Raw genomic sequence first — 11,747 nt, forward strand, 5'->3', positions numbered from 1 at the left:
TGCTTTACACTTTAGTTGCAATTCTGTAACACACTTGCTCCTTTTTGTAACATACTACACACTATTTCATACATAAGACACTTAGTTCAAAAATTTTATCTCAGGGCACCATTGGCAAAACGCATCTATTCAAAATATAACACACATTGTTTAATTGAAGATACTTAGACACACACCTGAAAACACTTACAAAATTGAACACCAATCAGCCCGCTACAAAAAAGGACTCAGTTAATTTTGAGAACTTTGCAAGTATGGACCACATAGATACATTCAGAAAGCTAGAGGGGTACCTGTATGGTGGGATAGTTCTCGATGTGTTGTTGTGTGCGTTGAGTAAAGCCATCCACAATATGCATTTTTTGTTACAGAGAATCATGGACATGGATGAAGCTCCGCAGCCTCATGAATGTATTTACATTGACGAGGCTGGATTCAACAACAGTAAAAGCAGACGACGGGGACGAATTATAATTGGCTAAAGGGCAATTGAGCATGTCCTGGGGCAGCATGGAGGAAATATCACATTGTGTACCGTCATAAGTATTCAAGGGCTACTGCACCATCATGCCAAACTGGGTCCCTTCAATGCACAACACATAATCACATTTGTTGATGCACTTCATGATGCAGTGGTACAGGATAGACCAGAGCAGCCCGGGTTTTTTTTTTTTTTTTTTTTTTAAATATATATATATATATATATATACACATATATACATACATATATACATATATACATACATACATACATACATTTTTTTTTTTTGTGTGTGTGGGTGAGTATGTGTATGTGCGTGCGTGCGTGCGTGCGTGCGTGCGTGCGTGCGTGCGTGCGTGCGTGCGTGCGTGCGTGCGTGCGTGCGTGCGTGCGTGCGTGTGTGTATTTGTTAGCTCACCAGAAAACCTATTAGAAAAAAAATCTCATACCGTTCACCTAAATCGAACACCAGGAGACCCGAGGGGACCGAAGAAAACCAAGGAAGGTGAAATCCAGCACCGACCAGACACCCCCCACCAGAACTCCTCCCCAGCCCAAGAAACATCCAGACCCCAACAAATCCAAAAAACATAAAATCAGGGAGGCCTCAAGAGACCAACGGAGAGACCGAGAAAAGGAAGGAAGGACAGACGAAGCCGCGTGAGATCCGAGACACCAGCCTCCACCGATTCAATAACCTGAGGAGGAAACAGATTGTGTCTGAGTTTCGGTAGATGCTGGTGTGGTGGATCTGGCATGCATGAAAATCTCCACCAAAGAGGGGAGCCGTCGACCCCCGCCGGAACAGAGCAAGCGCAACACCTCAGGGCCCCCCAGGCCGCGGCAGCGCCAAAGGACGACCCCCGGGCCCCACCAGGGCCACCGGCCGGAGAGCAAACCCAGGAGCAGGAGCGCCCCCCGCCCCAACACGGCCCGCGCCCCCGGCCCAACGCAGCAGGACGGGGCACTGCAGGCCCACCAGGCACCCCACCGGCCCCCAACCCCCGCCCCCCCCATAACCCCCCGCCCCCCATCCACCCCCGCCACCCACCCCAACCCAGCCCCAGCCGCCCCCATGCCCCCAATCCCCCAGACACCCCCCACCCCCAGCACCCCCCCACCCCGCAACGGGGTGGCGACACGGACAGGGGACCGCAGCACTGCTCTATACTGCGGCCCCCAACCGATGGCACCCCCACAAGCCCCCCCCCACCCACAAGTTGTGTGGTGTATTAAAATTGGAGGGGAGTTGTAGGGTGAAGACGGTGTTTCCACCCTACCCCACCCCCCAAAGTGTGTTATGTGCCCTATATGTCTATAAAAGTGTATTGTGCAAACCTAGTGTAGTGAGTTAAGAGGTGTGACCAGCGGGGCCCCCCCCAACCGGGCAGCCCGGGTTTGTTGTTGTCTGGGATAATGTTAGTTTCCATCGGAATGCTCTGGTCCAGAAATGGTTCACCAACCATGATCAATATGAGGTTGTGTATTTGCCCACTTACTCACCATTTCTAAATCCTATAGAAAAAAAAAAATTCCTACTTGGAGATGGCATGTTCATGACCACCAACCACATGCCCGTATGCCTCTTCTGCAGGTAATGGAACGGGCAATGATTAGCTAGAGAAGACATTGTTTGTGATCCTGTGGCCAGACCTCAACAGACGGCAGGATCTATAAGCCCACTTGCACAACGTTGTGTTTTCCTGTGTTTACAGTTGTGCAGTTTGTTTCAATTTTGCTTTAACTGAATTGTTTCAACTGGAAAATACACTACTGTAAAGTAATGCTTTTGTATTCGGATTCACGGCATGCCAGTGGGTTAATTCTGTGGGTGCTGTCCCCCCCTGGCTGGGCGTGGGCGGGTCTGCCCCTCTGTTGGCTGCTGGGTGGCGGCTGCGTCTTGGCCGTTCCCTGGGTCTCTTGGGGGGTGCTGCGTTGCGGGGCTCTCCCTAGTGTCTGGGGCGGCGCCGCTCCGGTGCAGTCCGTCGCTCTGGGCCCGGCGACGCGGTTCGGGGCCTGTGGGCCGCCGGGGTGCCCCATGGTTCCCTCTCCCCTCCCCCTTCGTCCCCCTTGCTGCCTCTCCCTCCTCGCCTCTCCCCGCCCGTCCTCCGCCTCCCTGTCCCTTCTCCCTCGTCACCCTTCCTCCTCCTCTCCCCCTCTCTCTGCGGCCCTGCCGCTGCCCCCTGCCCTTCTTGTCGTCTCCTTCCCCCCTCCCTTCCCCCTCCCCGGTACGCCTTCCTTCCCCTCCCCTGGGCAGGGGGCTCCATCCATGGCCCGGGTCTCTGTGTTCCGGGGGCCGGCGGGGGTGGCTGGGGTTTAGTGTTGTGCCCGCCCCGCTCCGGTGGGCGTCCTGGCGCCTCGGGCGGGCCCCTGTATCCGGGGGGCGGGCCCTATCGCCCCGCCGGGCTGGTCCCATATGCCCGCCGGGGTCCCGGTGGGGTGGGTGGGGCCCCGCCGACCGGTTGAGGGGGGGGCCCCGCTGGTCGCTCCTCTTAACTCACTACACTAGGTTTGCACAATACACTTTAAAAAAAATAATAATAATAAAAAAAAAATTAAATGTAATGCTTTTGTATGGAGTATTTCAGCTTTTGGTTGTTGTGAAAAAGTGCCTTCTGTGGAAGTGAATTTAAAAAATAAAGTCAACTAGTGTGGTGCTGCTGATCTGAGAGTGTATTCATATGATGCAAGTGGGTATCATTTTGTCATCAGAATGAAATTTTGACAAAGGATTGTTAGGTTTTGATAACAGAGTTTCAATTTGACATAGATGTGAAATGTTTTATTTCCCCATATTGTGTCTTATTTGCTTGTGTTTAGAGTTTTGACACGGTGAGCCAAATTTTGAAAAACATGTTCACGCAATGGGCAAAAACTGTAAAGACTGACTCTATTCATCACCTCAGCTCCTGGCAGAAAATGACAATCGGCCTCTGATGGCATGTAACACAGGTCACGGAGAGCCATCATGCTAAAGGCCAGGTTTGTTTGAAGTCCGCTTTGCAATGCATCAGTGGCGATGACCTAGATTCCCCATCACTCCTTCCTCCAAGAGTGTGTGGCAAGGCGGCCTCATTTCAGCCTTCTCCATCCTCCAACTATGTCAACTCACATATAAACATTTGCCACCGAGACACATTGCGACAAAATGCCGTCGACCCCCACCCAGCAACTCACATTTAAAACACCACCAATGTTTGTCCCTTGGGATGAAGGTGGAAGGCCGGGTGACTGAGGAAATGGGAGGCAGATGCTGTGAACACTGATGCGGAAAAGAGAATAAGAAACAAACGCCTATAAACAAAAAAGCATGCAAGTGCACACATGAAATGTGCGAGTTTGACTGACTAAACTAACAAGTGGAGAAATGTTAACATATTCGGAAGCGGTCTATGTCCTTAAGGTACAATGTTTTCCTCATTTTTTCACATCTAAATGTGGCTACTAAAATCCTTCCCACGCAGCACACACAAAACAGCAAAATGCTTCAAGTCAACAAGCGGATTCAACAAGCCAGAAAGTACACAAGCAATGTTTTAATTATGCATGATGCACACCATTACATTGCCCTGTCAGTCTGGGGAAATCGCAGCCTTGTTGACAGCTACCACCCATGGCTTTTTGTTAGTTGGTCCCCTGCCTCCACAACACCATTCACAGAAAAGGGATACACTAAATCCACATCTATTACAATCTTAACAGAAGGCAGGTTTGACTCAATCAAAATCAAATATTATCCACCAGTTTCTTTTGCTATTTCAATATTTGTTCATACTATGAAAATAAAAATAAAATAAAACGTATGCACAATTGGCATCAAGATTGCCAAGGAGAGACACAGGAAGACTGCTGTTGCACTCTAATTTGGCTACTAACAAACAGTTCTCAGCTGGGTTTGCAAGACAGTTATGTCAGCTGGAAGAAATGTTGATATATATATATATATATATATATATATATATATATATATATATATATATATATATATATATATACACACATACACATACAGAGAGAGAGAGAGAGAGAGAGAGAGTCTGTGGGGATTTACAATATACAGTAAGAAGGATACTAAACGATATGGTTTGGAGCCATAAATTATCGACACAACACAATTAGGAACAAAAAATGAATGTTGTGTCTAAAAATTGTTTTATAATGAATTGATTTGCCAACCTAATGCAGTCAACCCCAATTCACTTGGTAACCTAATGTATTGCGGTGATTTATTTATTATAATTTAAAATGGTATGCAAATGAGTATACAGTATATATTTTAGATCTGTGGTTTTCAGCAAGAATAGTTTCGTTCAAATATTCTTTAAGATGTTGATTAAAGGCACTCGTTTTATTTTTTTACTGATACGTATTAAATTAATTTGTAAAGTACAATTAAATTGGAATATGATTCATATTCAATTCATCTATAAAATAGGCAGGATGATTTCTTCAGCATTAGATTTATTGTCCTATTTTACAAATGGAATTCGTTTTTCAAACGGAACTAAAAAAAAAACCGGTTCAGATGAGGGTTGTTTTCGTTTACCTTTCTTAAAGGGGAAGTCAACCCCCCCCCACCAACAATATTTTCAATATGTTCTATGCAGCTCCACTAGTCTAAACATGATATCGCGATTAATATTGTTTTTGTGGAATGTTTTTAGCAGCAAAATCTTCTATTTTTATCCCTCCTCCAGCCCCCTGAAATGGATAAGAAAACAAGTAGATTTTGCTGCCTAACTCATATTCCACAAACATAATATTAATCAGAATGCTATGTTTAGACTAGTGGGGCTACATACAACATATTATTGTAAATATTTTTGGGGGGGCGGTCGGGGGGCGGTCGGGGGGCTTGGTGGACAATATGAACAGGATGTTCACAATATGATTGATATTAATATTGATAATTGGTGGAGTTGCCATGTAGAGGACAAGCCGCCAGCCAAGTTCTAATCTTAACGGAAAGGCTGAGCTCCAGCAAATATCAGATGCTAAAATGGTAATGGCCACAAGGGACAACTTTTAAGTTGCACCTTCTTGAAATAAAAAATGCAAACATCCGAGCAACAAATGAAGCCATGAAGATGCCGCAAGTCCCCAACTCTAATCAAGTCACAATGAGTGCCCTCCGGGTTTGTCTCTTGTGGTCTCCTTAAAAATTTAAGATAGCAGATTTTTTATCTTCAAGTAAGCACCTAGGAACTTTGCCTGCGGCCAGGAGCACAAGTAACACCACAGACCATCTTTGCTAATTCAAATATACATCATTACATCAAGGCCATTTCATTATCACAAAGTCCACCTTCTTGCCACCGACATCCTTCCTCGTTCCCTCTCATGCAAAAGTTTTGCAACAACACACGCACATATACTGAGTACAAGGAAAAGGAATGCACATTTGCGTATGTGCAGAATGTGGTACCATGTTGTTTATTCTTTGAACTCAGAGCATCGATGGACGGCCAAAAGCTGTGATCCATAATTTATTGGCTGTGAGTACTATGTGGAAGGATGCACATGGTGGGCGGAGTCTTACATTTGCTAATGAGGAAAAGCAACACTTGTACGTGATGAAGTATAACCTGTTATTCGAAGGGATTTCCACTGCGTTGTGGCACATTTCGCCACAAAAACATAACGCTAAAATATGCTGGAGAAGCAGCAACATCCAGCAAAACTGCAGCTACCAGCGCTATCATGAAACACAAGCTTTGTGCTACCCTGGGTTGATGAAAGGGTCGTCGGGATTCAATTGAATGTAATTTCTCAATAAATACATTACGACATAATGACAAATTGAATGTTGCGCATGTACCTTTCCAATTCAGTGTCCTATAGGAATGAGCACTGTTAACTTAGCAATTCAAAGATCTGCTTGATTAATAGCATGCATCTGTGAGTGTGCAGTGATTGTGAGATGTGAGATGTGAACATGGCTGAGGAGTGGAAATATGAAGGACATTCAAATACAGCACAGATAAAAGCAGCCATTATCTCTGCACCGACAACCTTGAGCATCCAGAGATTAGATGGTTAAAAGCGAGGATAGGGTGCAAGGTTGCACTATGTGTGTTCATTTGGACCGTTTCATCTTTTGTCACGAAACGTACTGTAAAATGAGTGTGTTTTGTAACTCTATTTCATGAGCAGGGAATCCATTACCCGTGTCAAAACACTGCAGTCATCTTGAGAGAGAGGGGGGGGGGGGGGGCTCTTAGTGATATTTACTCAGGCGAGCTTTGATCGATTGACACCTTCAGCTGTGGCACCTTAATCATTTCCAATGCTTTTGGAAATGCGCCCGGTGCTACATCAACGCCAGTTTGCAGTCGTCAAACTGTAATATGTACCACAGATTTACTTTCCAGGCCTGTTAAGCGTGAGGCATCTAATCAGCGTAACCAGCCGCCATCAAACCAGTGGGTTAAGTGGTTGAAGGAAGGATGCGGTGATGTCGAACATCAACAAATGTCAGTTTCCCTCTAAAATAAGGTAGGTCAACTAAAAATAAAGTTCCATGTTACATAGTTTTCTCTATTAAAGCCAAACGTTCCGAAACGTGAGGCTGACTATTTTGATTGAAAAATCGGGACGTACAAAGCCATATAACCATTCCAGCTCTGTCGGGGCCGGATCAATACTCAACCAAAATATAAACCCAACACTTTTGTTTTTGCTCCCATTTTTTTACCAGATAAACACAATATCACCATTTCTCTCAAATATTGTTCGCAAACCAGTCTAAATGTGTGATAGTGAGCACTTCTCCTTTGCCGAGATAATCCATCCCACCTCAAGATTCTGATTATAAACCATGATTAGTGCACAGTGTTTTAGTGTTTTGCACTCTTGCTTAATCATGGTGTCTAATCAGCATCGTGATATGGCACACCAGTGAGGTGGGATGGATTATCTCGGCAAAGGAGAGACGCTCACTATCACAGATTTAGACAATATTTGAGAGAAATGCTGATATTGTGTAGGTGGAAGAAATTTTAGATCTTTGAGTTAATCAAAAAAAAAATAATAGGAGCAAAAACAAAAGTGTTGAGTTTATATTTTTGTTGAGTATATCACTCTTCAATGCAAGTGCAAGCACAACCTATAGTAATAAGTAACTTATTGTATCAGCATTCAATCAATCTTGCTTACAAACAAATAAAAAGCCATTAAAACAAGATCTCTCACCTCCTGTTTTGGGGATTTAGAACTGATTGTCAAAATATATGAACGTGGACGTTCCCAGGAGAATCTTAATCTGCTCTTTTCTCCCTAATTGTTGTGAAAGCCATATTGGAGAAAAATCCTCCTGTATTACATGTAATTTACATTTTATGTTATTTACATTTACATTATATGCAGGGCCCATTGATCATTGATTGAGTAAAGATGGAGAGACGACCTCCAGTACATGCTGAATGATTGTGTTACCGTGTGTACTCTGCACGGGCTCTGATTCCTACACGAAGGTGATGTGATGTCTGCTTCGTCAAAATTTAAAATTATTATACACTTGATACATGCACGCAACTGATGAGACAGCTGTGTGGGTGGCGCAAACTTTCCACTATTAATATCATCTGAACATGAAAATGTGGATGCTGACGTTGTTGTGCTCCAACGTTATAAAAAGAACGCATTATGCTAGTGCACCACTGTTTGCTATTAATTTAGACACTTATTTCAAACAAAACTTGGGCAATTTTTTTGTTTTAGACCTAAATGATGTTACAGTATAATTACATTATACTGCTTGCTGTTCAGCAACGTTTTTCTAAAAATAACTCCCCCTTCTGTTTCAATTACACTATACATGCAAACCTCAATCAGTCATGATCTCTTCATTAAATTACTCGCTGCCACCTAAAAATACACATCTTGTGACAGGAGTTTATGTGTGTGGCATTGTGGCATTCTATACCAGTGAACAAGAGTCCTCAATTTCCACACAGTGCTATTCGGAGAGGCGGCAGCATGGTACACAAAGGAATTGGTGCAGACGAGCCACTTCTATAAGCCCTATGGACAGTGTTGGGACACAATGACAAATATTTTGTTGCTGTAGTTCAAATTTTTGTTGTTTTCTGTATTCATCTTTCTGACTCTCGGCTTTTGACTTGTACTCCCTACATTTGAAAACAAATCTGTGTACTTTGTACAACTTTGTCAAAAGGCTCATTTTTTTCAACTTCAACAGACTATGACACAATTTAGACAAGACGTGACAGAGGAGAGGTAAAGTCAGTTTGAGATCTTGATTGATTGGGCCTTAAAAGGCAGAAAAAACAGGTACAACATCACATCACCTATTTTATATTCTCTAATTATTGCCAAGTTGATGCTGTTCACAATAGCACAAACTATATGGCTTTAATTTCTCACCGTGTTCATGTCCCGACAATTCAAAGAGAGAAAGAAGACTGTGGTGACAGATGGAAAGCTTCCTGTGTTCGTGCCATCTTGCTTTGGTTGCAATAGCCCATCCATGCCATCCACGGAGCTGCAGTATATGTGCCACACTCTACCCAGAGGGAGTGCAGGGAAGCAGCCATGGAGACACGCCAGACTCACCCCATGGCCTTGTTTCCCAAACAATGCCAAACGACATACTTTGTTTCGACATCTTGTCAGAGGAGAGGATTTATTTACTATGACCTAGAAAAAAAGAAAGAAAAAAAAACACTTCTGCAACCTGGTGTGCAAAGGGGGAATTTTATATTGGGGGAAAAAAGTGAGGTGCAAGTATACTGTGCCAATCTGTTTTCTCTGTGCAAGAGTTTTTATGGAGCATTTCAGAATCTTTGCTACTGACCTCAGCAGTCATCAAAGGTCTCCGGAAGCAAGCAGTGATGTGCGGTCAGGGGAGGCAGCAGAGAAGGAGCCTCCCTGACCCCAATTATGCATGTGAAGAGAAAAAATAAATAAAAATAATAATAATGACATTAAATTATTTTACATTTTTGTTATCACCGCACGTCCCTGCTATTTAGAGGAGATCTCCCAACTGTGAGGTTGTAGGTTCAATCCTCCTTCCTTGTTACCATGTGGAAGTGTCCTTGAGCGAGACACTGAACCCCGATTTGCTCCCAGCGGGCATGGCAGCAGCCGACCACTGGTGTATGCATGAGTGAATGGGAGGCTTTGTAAAGCGCAACGGGCACCATATGATGTAGATAAAGTGCTACATTAAAAGCAGTCCATTGACCATTTTAGTATTGTAGCCCAAAGAGGACAAAGGGGGAGACTACAGAGCTTAATTTACATAGTGGAACTCTATCAGGCCTGTTTATGAACGTCCAAGACTGATTGGAGGTCAGATAGGCATTTGAACTACGCAAGCATGGTTTTAATATAATCAAAAATGATATGAAAAATGAGACCCAGCGAGATGACCTTCCATCTGCCCCCAAACAAGTTACCTTTGGGGAGCAAGTGCTGCCTCTGTATTTGGAAGACGCTTAAAAGGGAGATTAACTAACATATTGCAAATGGCTCATTATTTGCACGAATCTCACGGTAGATGACACATCAAAATGCCAGACAGTCACTGTGGCTGTATTTTCTGGGCTAGAAGGTGTCAGTTATGCAAATGCAGCATTCTGATCTGTCACTATTTCTCCTCTGGGACTGATATTTTGACAGCGTGACACATTTAACCCTCTATTGGTTTATTTATTTATTTTGAAGGGCTTGGGCTTCAAATGTCACAAACAGAATGTTGTGTCAGTGAGAAGATGACATTTTATTGCTACTATCTATTTTCTATCTCAGCTGTTAAGTTTGGTAGCAATTGTACTCAGCAAACCTTTTGTGATGGTATATATTAGCTATAGTAAAAGAAAAAACAGAGAACACTGATAAATTGTATATTTTTGTCACGATGGGTGAGAGAGGTTGAGGGACGGTGGACCCAAATGCGGGGAAACAGGAAAGAAGGAAAATGTGAGGATCTTTATTGAATAATAATTTCTTAAATTTAACCTAAATTTGCTTATTTTGATTTGACAAGTTATTTTTACTTAAAAATTGTCAGGCAAGATCATTGTGCTTATTTTAAGATACTTATTACTTAATTATCTTATTTGATCAAGCAGTCTTGGCATTGAGTGTTAACAGCCAGTTTTAAGTACTGTAAGGATTAAAACAAGTATTTCCCACATTTTAAGATGACAACTAATCAACATCGAAGGCTCTAAACTGGGGTTTCATAAGTTTTCTTATTTTAAGATAAGAAAATTTAAAAAATTTAAACAGACGAGTGCAATATGGTTAATTTCATTATATTTACTAAGCTTTTTACAGTACCAGCTCAGTGGTTTAGTGGTAGAGTGCCTACCCTCAGACTTGAAGGTTGTGGGTTCAATTCCTGGCTGGGTCATGACAAAGAAAATGGCACTTGTTACCTCCTTGCTTGACACTTAGGCTAAGTTATCCAAGCGTAAAAAAGCACTCATGTATTTTAAGAAAATAGTTCTATTTATATAATAGTTGATATGGGCCTAGAATTGTTTGCTTATTTTTCAAAATCTTACAGGTAAATTTAAGTAACATTTTCTTGTTCTGTTGGAAGATAAATTTGCTTATTTGAAGTAATAATTTTCTTATTTTACTATATTTTTTTCTTAAAATGTCTACAGTCCTTTTTGCAGTGTACTCTGGTCGCCATGACTGGACTGGACGAAGGTAGACTGGATAGGACGTGGGCAACTTGACTGTGACGTGGACGACTTAACTATGGCTATGACGGTGATTTGGCGATGAGGACAAAGAAGACTTGGCAGTGAGGACGAAGAAGACTTGGTTGAGACGAAGAAGACTTGCCTGATACAAAAACTAGTAGTGAAGTGTCGAGCGCTCGTGGCAGAGGTATCACAATCGGTCGTCCCGATCGTCTCGCTGTATCCGGTGGAACATCTAGTGACGTCGTGCTCGAAGCAGACGCTCGCGGCAATAAGTGTCTCGATACGTAGTTCCGATGCCGTGCTTTATTCAGTGAAAAATTACGTGACCACAAAGCGTTGTTACGTCACACACTCGTGTCGGCCGTGACTGTCGACGTGTTACTTCAGGTAGGTCGACTCAGTCAATTTGATTGAGTCAAACTCACAATGCTTCTTGGGGGCAAGATTGAGCAGAGCTTTTGCGCGCATTGAAGTCCCTGAGAACGAGGAAGTGTGCACTAAAAAACAATGAGTAATATTTACTTGGAGGGAAAGACCTACGTTAAGTGTTTTCACTCAAAAATTAAGTACATTTGACAAGA

The sequence above is a fragment of the Leptonotus elevatus genome, chromosome 2 (assembly GCF_054856555.1).
Source record: "Leptonotus elevatus isolate MCC_2025b chromosome 2, RoL_Lele_1.0, whole genome shotgun sequence".
NCBI lineage: Eukaryota > Metazoa > Chordata > Actinopteri > Syngnathiformes > Syngnathidae > Leptonotus > Leptonotus elevatus.